This window comes from Octopus bimaculoides, chromosome 4, assembly GCF_001194135.2.
Source record: "Octopus bimaculoides isolate UCB-OBI-ISO-001 chromosome 4, ASM119413v2, whole genome shotgun sequence".
Taxonomy (NCBI): Eukaryota; Metazoa; Mollusca; class Cephalopoda; order Octopoda; family Octopodidae; genus Octopus; species Octopus bimaculoides.
The window spans coordinates 22,278,549-22,288,410 of NC_068984.1; the positions used below are offsets into that span (position 1 = coordinate 22,278,549).

The following is a 9,862-nucleotide window of genomic DNA, read 5'->3' on the forward strand; positions in this document are numbered from 1 at the left end:
CACACACACACACACACACACACACACACACACAATAACATTAAAATAGATTTTAATAAGTGTGTTACAACAATTTTACATTAAGTTGAAGGATTATTCAATACTTTTAGTATTGAGTTCTATGATGGTTTAACAAGCCTAAATTCGGAGTCACTGTCAATACTAGTCTTTTGTTAACGAATATATATATATATATATATATATATATATATTTTAATATAATTAATTACCGTTATATTAGAGCGTATTTCTCGTCTTGCTCTAATAGTTTAAACTCCAGAATAGTTTTTAGGGCAAGGCTAGAAATAGTTTCAAACACACTCAGAGATTCAGAAATACTTTCCCTCACTCCCCACTCTTTCACACGCAGACACACATATGCGAATAAGCGCATAGTTACAAGGAATGCCTGAGAGAGTAGACGAATTATCCTTTTCCTATTCAGCAAAGAAAATTAATAGAAAATGAGAGAGACTATCGAATTACTGATATCTTGAAAAGCCAACATAAATCACAGTTCAGACTGAGTGTTGTTGAAAAGAGTTGTAAGTTCACTGCAGAACTTGTCCACTATCTTCTTGAAGCCATTTCACTTCATTTAATTGTTTCAGTAATAAATAAACATGTGTATGCCGAGCGGTGAGATCGAACGTAGAATGTATTTGATTAGAAGATGAACAAATATTGTGTCTATGTAATACAATATCACTGAAAGTGAAAGAAAGTTAGTCCAGAAGTTAACCCTATCAAACGTAGTAAAAGAAAATTTTTGAAGATGCTGGACTGTGAAATCGAACCTGGCGTCCCATGATTGTGCATCGAACGTCTTCGCCATTTGGCGATTTCTCTGAAATTACTGTGTTAACAAAAAGTTTGTCCAGATGTTACCACCTTTTTTTCGAACACAAAAATTAAAATGAAACCAGCATAATAAAACTATCAACAACAACACCTCTTACATAATAGTAATCGATATTGTTTGTAACGTATTAACAAGATCGAATAACTTTTGGGAGACAGATGCAGTCAATCTAACAACGCTAGATTAGATATTCTATTTTACTGAAATAGAAAGTCTATCACGATAAGATTTGAAATGCAAATATGAAGAGACGTGCTTGTATACCACCAGGTATTGTAACGTTTCTGTCTTCTATCACTGTTTGAAACTCAATGATCCTGATAGCTTCTAATGTATGTACAGGATCACGCACGTGGAGGGAGAGTCAAGGTAGATTGTATCGACTTAAGTAGTTCAGGGGTACTTTTATTTTCTCGACTATGGTGGATTGAAAAGAAAAGTAAATTGATCTTGTCGGAATACGAAATCAGTAAAGTACAAGTAAATGCCACAAAGTATTAGTTCACTGTTCTACTGATTCTGCTAAATCGCCGTCACTACAACCACCACTGCTACTAATAGTAATTTAACATTTTGGTAGAGGGCCATCAATTTTAGAAGGAGGTGAGTCAGTTGATTACACTGACCTCAATACTTGATTGGTGATTAATTTTATCGACCACGAAAGGATAAAAAGCAAAGCTGACTTCAGCGGGACTTGAACTCAAGATCTGAAAAGTAGTTAATCTAGCTCCTTTTCTCGACTGCAGTATTTGAATATTACAAATTATCAATACAGAAGGAATGAAATATATTTGAACTCAGAAAGTGATCATAAGTAACTGTGAAATGTGGAGATAGGAAAGAAATAAATATATTGTCTCTTAGCTGCCCAGTTTTAGTTAAGAAACAATACATTTAACAATATAACCGAATTGGGACTAACATACACTGGAAGCGATGTCAATATTATGAAATACCATCACAGGAGAGGTGATATAAGCATAAATAAAGGATTCATAGACTGGCGAAACGACCATCCTAGGAAATGTCAATATAAACATAAGGAAGATCACAGCTAATTTGTCTGATATTGTTGTCAAGAGCTACCAGCAACGCAAGTGCTTCCTTATCAATACAAACAAATGATAATGGAGTAATTATCGAAATGTAAAAATATGGAAATAAAAATAACAAATGTGAGAACTGAAAACAAGCAATCCCTTCAATAAAGGTTCCTTGCTAATTATTAAGTTTTAAATGATAGAAATTTGGCCTCCAGATCTACTTGGCACCATATATATATTACGTAAAGAACTTTCAGTAAAATAGGAACAACAAAACCGAAACGACTGATTTCAGCCAAGGTATACGGTAATGCAGTTGAAGTTTTGGGGAGGGAGTTAATCGATAATATTGTCCCCCGTGTCAACTGGTACTTATTTTATCGATTCCCGAAAAGATGAAAGCAAAGTCGACCTCGACGAATTTGAACTCAGAACTGAAATACTGCTAAGTATTACGTCCTGCACGGCAACTATTCTGCCAGCTCACCGCCTTAATAATAGTAATGATGATGATGAATTTTCTTTTATTTGCTACAAGAACATCACACGAAGAAGGCATTACACTGACAGTCTACAATTTGTATGATGTTTTATGTGAGAGCAAGAGAATGATGAGATACAAAGTACACATAAGATGCGAAGTATGTGATCACATGTGTGAGGTAATCAGTCCCCTTGATACAGAAGTGCCTTGAACTAGAGCAAATCGAGGAATCCCACAGATTAAGAATTGCCCTAACCACCAAACCCTCCCCTATCTGTTGTTTTCTAATCAACAGGCGAAAGCTTCAAATTATTTTATCTACTTTTCCCACATTCACATAGAATTCTATGAAAGATTGAGATTTTGAGGTGACTTAACAAACATCAAAACAATATCCCTATTAATTAACGTAGCCGGTAATAATAATAATAATGATAATAATAATAATTATTATTATTATTACAATAAAAGAAATCAACAAGTAGATGTATATCACGAACGAGAGAGAGAGAGAGAGAGAGAGAGAGAGAGAAAGAGAGAGAGAGAGAGAAAGAGAGAGAGAGAGAAAGAGAGAGATTTTGGAGTTGTAAAATAAGTGAGTTCGTACGTATTATCATTGGAGCCTTAGGAATGACAGGGAAGAAGTTCATGGAATGGACAGAAAAGATTGGGTTGCTGAATCACATAGACTACATGCAGCTGGAACAGCGAAGATAATTCAAAAGTTCTTTGATGGCTGACGTTACAGGTGATGACTTGTTATCTAACAGTAAACCCACCTCAATTCCATTGTAAAGGTGGGGATACAAAGCATTTTGAAATAACAATAATTATATCATTACTGGGCTCAAACGCTGCAAAATCATTTGGGACGATATAAAGAAAGGACAGTTGGAATTTCCATAAACACGTGTAAACAATAAAATCAGTAGCAATTAACAAGATAATTATAACAACTAAATTTCCTAACACGAGAGAAACGCCACCCAGCGGCGACAAGGAACCCAACAGATCCCAAGTCACTTTGATCAACAGGATTACCATGGGAAGTGCCTCTTCTTTCCTCTGTACTTTTCAGCCAACTCATGTTTACGGTAGGTCCTTTCATTCAAGTCGTTCTCGCTACATTCATCCAACATTTTACAGATTTAATGGGGTGTAATAATAACAATAAGTCTTTTTTACTATAGGCACAAGGCCTGAAATTTTGGGGAAGGGGACAAGTCGATTACATCGATCGCAGTGTTTCACTGGTACTTAATTTACTGACCCCGAAAGGATGAAAAGCAAAGTCGACCGCAGCGGAATTTGAACTCGAAAGGTGAAGACGGACGAAATGCAGCTAAGCATTTCGCTCGGAGTAATGACGAGTCTACCAGTTCGCATAATAATAATAATAACAACAACAACAATAATAATAATGGTTTCAAATTTTGTTACAAGGGCAGCAATTTTGGGGGAGGGGATGAGTCGATTACATTGAGCCCAGTGTTCAACTGGTTCTTATTTTATCGACCTCCGAAAGGATGAAAGGTGAAGTTGACCTCGGTGGAATTTGAACTCAGAACAGCGCGACGGGTGAAATACTTGTAATCATTTCGTCTAGCGCGCTAACAATTCTACCAGCTCGTAGTATAATAATAATAATAATAATAATAATAATAATGATTTCAAATTTTGGCATAGGGCTACGCACTTCAGTGAAAGTTGTTAGGAATTCATAAGGATCATTGTAATTGAAGATAGTCATTCTTTTAATGTAGACACTAGGACACAAAATTCGGCAAATTCTGATTCCACGGACAAACGATATTGTGTTGAAGAAGTGATACAGTGGCCCGCAGATAGATAAAAGCCAAAGTTAATTGTTGCATGGTTTGAACTTATAGTGTAATACGTAATATATCTACTAGTAAGTGCAAAACATTTTGTCAAGTATGTTACCATTTCTACAGAGTTGATAATTTATTGCATTAGCACAAGATTCTATATTAGTTGCCGTCGCACATAGATTGTATAGACTTCAGAATTTATTGTTGCAGCTGCTGCTGCTTTTGCTTAGCTCCAGATAAGCCCTGATCGAATTGGCCTACGTTCAAAGATATTCCAGCCGTGAGCGTTTTGCATATTTATGTTTACTTCCTAAGATGGTAGGGTATGATTTGTGCAAAACCCGGCGACTGTTTCAAGTACACAGAGCCAGGCCATTGATTTGAATGGTATATATTGACTTAACAGATTGGGAGCGTCAAAGTTTCGTCTTGGACGGATTTTAAATAATAATATAAAGAAACGGAACTAATCAAATAATTAAATAATTTAGACCCATGTCCTTCACCTTATAGTGTCAAAGGTTACTATGATGATGATGATGATGATGATGACGACGACGACAATGATGACAACAATAATGATGATGATAATGATTTCTACTCTCAAGATGCGATGATACTTCAATTCATTCCCCTGGGGCACACGCCAGAGATGTGATGAGCAAATGAAAGGGTTTCTACTTGACCCTTATTCCTGCAAGAAATAGCTACCCAAATATTCTCAAAACACAGAATAAACGGCTACAGTTTTTATTAAAAGGGACAATTCGCACAGGTTGGTGCGGGATCGAGCACACCATGGTCGAACGAAAGACAGGATGATCTAGGTGGGAATTACTTTAGTTAAAGTTATGCTCCGTCAGAGCATTCCTAGTACGAAACAACAAGGGTTAACTAGTTTACTATGATGTATATATTGCATTCACTGTCAATAAAAACGTTCCAAGAGGGAATCGAAATCAGTTCGTGGTTTCACCTCACCAAAATCATCCACTGGTGTGTGTGTGTGTGTGTGTGTGTGTGTGTGTGTGTGTGTGTGTGTGTGTGTGTGTGTGTGTGCGCGTGTGTTTACAGACTCAATCTTATAGAAGTAACGGAGACAAATTCTAAAATCTTAACCGTGGTCTGAAGCAAGTAATTCTAAAAACTTAACCACAGGATAAAATCTTTATGTATATAGTATTATAATATAGTGCAAAAAATAAAAATGGGATTGTCACGGCTGGAATACTCCTGGCCAAAGGACTAACGAGGCGCTAAGTAACTACAACCGAAACAAAAATAATAACAGTTTCTGACATAAGCACAAGGCCACGCGTGTAATCAATTAAATCGATACAGGATTTGGACTGTTGCTTTAATTTATCGATTTATAAATGATCAAAGATAGATTCTATCTTGTACAGGATTTGAACTCAGAACGAGAAATGAGATAATCAAGTACCACAAGGCATTTTTGTCTATCTGAGGCTTTTGCAATTCTATACCCCTCCCGTTGCGTTTTATCAGCAATAACAAAATAATACTTTCTTGTTTTGGCACAAGGCCTGCAATTTTGTAGGTGGGGTATTTCGATTACTTCAACCCCAGTGCTCCACTGGTAGTTTTTTAACGGTCCCGAGAAGATGAAATGCAAAGTCCACCTGGACAGCATTTGAACTCAGAACGTAAAACAATATCAATAATAATAACTATAATAATAATGATTTCAAATATGGGCACGAAGACAGAAATTTCGGGGACGGAGGTAAGTAGATTACTTCGAACCCAGTACTCAACTGCTACTTATTTTATCGACCTCGACAGGATGAAAGGCAAAGTCGACTTCGGCGGAATTTGAACTCAGAACGTAAAGACCGAGAGAAACGCCGCTAACGAGTTTGTCCGGCGTGCTAACAATTCTGCCAGCTCGCCGCCTTAATAATAAATAACAATGATAATAATAATGGTTTCAAAACTCCTTTCTACTATAGGCACAGGGCCTGGAATTTGGAGTGGGGTGGGGGCTAGCCGATTTCATCGACCCCCCCCCCAGCACTCAACTGCTACTTATTTTATCCACCCCCGAAAGGATGAAAGGCTAAATCGACTTCGGTGGAATTTGAACTCAGAACGTAGAGTGGGATGAAAGGCATGCTAACAATTCTGCCAGCTCGCTACCTTAATAATAATATTAATAATCCTTTCTACTATAGGCACAAGGTCTGGAAATTTGGGGGTGGAGAGCAGTCAATTACATTGACTCCAGTGCGTGATAGGTACTTAATTTAACGTCAACAATAATAACAACAGAATCCGTTCTTATATTTGACGGGATAGTAATAGCTTGAGTCCCAACACTTGACTGTTACATATTTTATTAACCCTCAGATGAACTCGAGCCCCAGCTGGATACGAAGGGACGTCCAAAACAATACATCAGCATACTCTACAAAGAGTTTTCAACAGCATTAACGGGTTAATCATAAAGCTGTCGATCAACCCACCAGAAATAACAACTAAATTCCTAAGAGTGCACCCTTTAGTTATTTTCACAGAAAACTAAATGATCTAGTCTAAGATAAAGTAATCTACTCGATTAATAAATATAAAACGAGTGTCGAGGCTAGATTGTTTTGAGTAGTATGTGTACTCGATTAGGACTGGCCTGGGCCTAAACACTATTTAAGATAGTAACGAGGCCACACAATTTGGGAAGAAGGTTGAAATCGATTAAATCGATCTTCGTAGTTGATTATTATTTTCCTTTTATGGACTTCTGAGCAATATAAAGCGAATTGAACAGCAGCGGGATTTGAACTTAAGTTGTAAGACGCCGTAATGAAATACCACAAGGTACTTAAACGACTGTGTTATCTGCCGTTCTCAAAAAAAAAAAAAAAAAAAAAAAAAAAAAATAGCGATCCGACGGTGGATCGCTTGACCTGGTAGAAATAGCAGCTAAATTCCGGCAAAACACTGTACCGTTATAAATAAATAAATAAGGACGCGTTATATAATAATGTAGCTCTAGACACTTTTAAAAAGTTGGAATGGTCATAACTGGAATGCCTTAGATTTAAGTGAAACAAATGAGAGCTAATTTGGGAGCTAATCAGCAACAAGAGATAATTAAGCCAAGGAGTCACCAGGATGTTTAACTTGATAGAAATGGTAACGAAATCTCCCTCGAATTACAATACTCTATCATGTTAAACAAGAACACAGTCGATAATTTATCTGAGATGCACAATACCAAGAGAGAAGGTCGAGATGGCCATGGGTGGAAGGACTCTGATTATAGGTTTGTTCAGTGCGAGCTGACTTGGAGCAACGATGACAATATTTATGACAACAACCATCAAAAGTATAGAACAATAACTTCTATATCCCAGATACTGGGTAAGCAAAACAGAACACAATTATAAACGACGAATGCACGAAGGCTATATAAATATGTGAATGATTAACGTGTATATTTGTCGAAGTGTATATTCGTATAGACGCATGTATGAATAATGAAGACACACAAACAGAGAGAGAGATAGGGAGAGAGAGAGGCGCGCGCGCGCACGCAGATGCATGCATATATGCATTGCTTTATGTGCCGCGGGGACGCACTTCAGACTAATGAAATAACTATACTCTGGTATTTATGCGTATACGCAATGTCACAAACGCGTGTACATGCATGATCGCAGACGCTCACAACTCCTACACAAGCATGTGTGTGTATGTGTGTATATATATATATATATATATATACATATATAAACACACATTCTTACATAATACATTTATGTACACGTACTCAGACACACATACACAAAAAGCAATTTGTATAAAAATACAGACTCAAATATACATGCATATATACATAAACTTATGCCCCTCTCAGTGCATATATTATACAGAATACATCTATTCACCTATCGATCAATCCATCTATGCCTATGGCCATATAACACACTATCCATATAACACACTATCCATATAACACACACACACACACACACATTATATATATATATATATATATATATATATATATATATATATATATATATATATATATATACTACACACATATATATGAACGAAAGCACACACACACACACATTAATATCAAAAACTTTTTCAAGAATACTTACGTTTCTAGAAGTAGATCCGTCCACCTGTAAGTTCCGTTCGTTTTAGTATAATAATGTATCACTAACTTATTATTTTTGTTATTATTATTATCTCTATTAATATACTACTATTATTATTATTACTAATTTCCGATTTTTAAAAAATTCTTTTTTTTTTTGGGGGGGGGGTTCCTGCTACTATTTCAGCTAATCGATGTTATCAAAAATATTATTTGTTTCCTTGGATAAAACGTGTAACTTTCCGCTGTTTTATTTTATCGCGTCTTTTTAAGACCCAAATTTGTTCGTGTGTTTTGGAGGCGCGTATGTATATATGTTTGTATGTCTTCATGTATGTATGTATGTATGTATGAATGGATGGATGGCTGGATAGATGTACGGATGGATGGATGGGTAGATGGATCTATATATAGATGTGCGCGTGTGAGACACTAAACTTCTGTAATATGTTGTGTATTTATTATTTACAAATATATATATATATATATATATAATACGTTTATTTTTTATTTATTTATGTAAACGTATTATATATGTAATATATTGTAAAACTGTAAATTTAACCGAAGATGAAATGTGCCCGTGTATGCGTTTCTCTTACTCTCTCACACTCTTTCTGGCTTTCGTTCTCTCTCCCTTTCTCTCTCTCTCATATATATATATCTTTATAAAAGCTTATGTATATGTAGGTATAGAGTTTATTTTACAATTAAAATGTAATTTAAAATAATTTTTACTTTTGTTATTTGTTCGTGTATGAGTGTGTGTATGCGCGTGTCCGTCCGTGCACGAGCGTCTGTTTGCTCAGGCGCGTGTACGATGTGCGTAAAAATTTGCGGTTTTATTGTATTCTTTGATGATTGATACAATATATGTGTGTATATATATAAATATATATATATCTTTATCTTTGAAAAAAAAAAAAAAAATATATATATATATATATATATAATGTGTGTATGCGCGCGCTTGTCTGTGTGTATGCACGCGCACGTGTGAATACGGTATGTTTATGAAAAACAGCAGCTAAACGATGACACTAACAATAAATAACAAAACTAATAATAGTAATATTTGTAATATTGATAATAATAATAATAATAATAATAATTATAACAAAAACAATAACAACAATACCAATAGCGATTCTAATAGTAATAATTAATAACAACAGCTGAGCTAAGCTGCCGTAGCAATAGTGAAAATACTAATATTACTACGAGTAGTAGTAGTAATAGCAGTGATAATAGTAGTAGTAGTAAATCCCTCGGTCGTCGGAGTTGGTTGTGGGTGTCACTTTCTCATATAGCAGCCATGTAGTGAGGAGAGCCTGCGTAAATCCATACAACGCCGAGAAACTAAAAGCGACTGACAGTATAAACGTTTTCTTATGTACGTCTTTCTCTTTTGTGAACCTGTGTGAGTGTGTGTGCGCGCGGGTGCGTGCGAATGCGTGTGCCAAGTAGCTGTGCGTGCGCGACCTCTCTCTCTGTGTGCGTGTGCGTGTG

The 9,862-nt window shown here is 35.9% G+C and overlaps 1 protein-coding gene across 1 annotated transcript in view; it reads right to left on the reverse strand.

The window, feature by feature from the left end:
* The window catches only part of LOC106882109 (tetraspanin-8-like), a 701,753-nt gene extending 693,295 nt beyond the window's left edge, over positions 1 to 8,458 (reverse strand). Inside the window, exon 1 of the mRNA XM_052966941.1 lies at positions 8,355 to 8,458. The gene's annotated coding sequence lies outside the window, so the exon portion shown is untranslated. The remainder of the gene's footprint in view (positions 1 to 8,354) is intronic.
* Between the last annotated feature and the right edge of the window lie 1,404 nt (positions 8,459 to 9,862).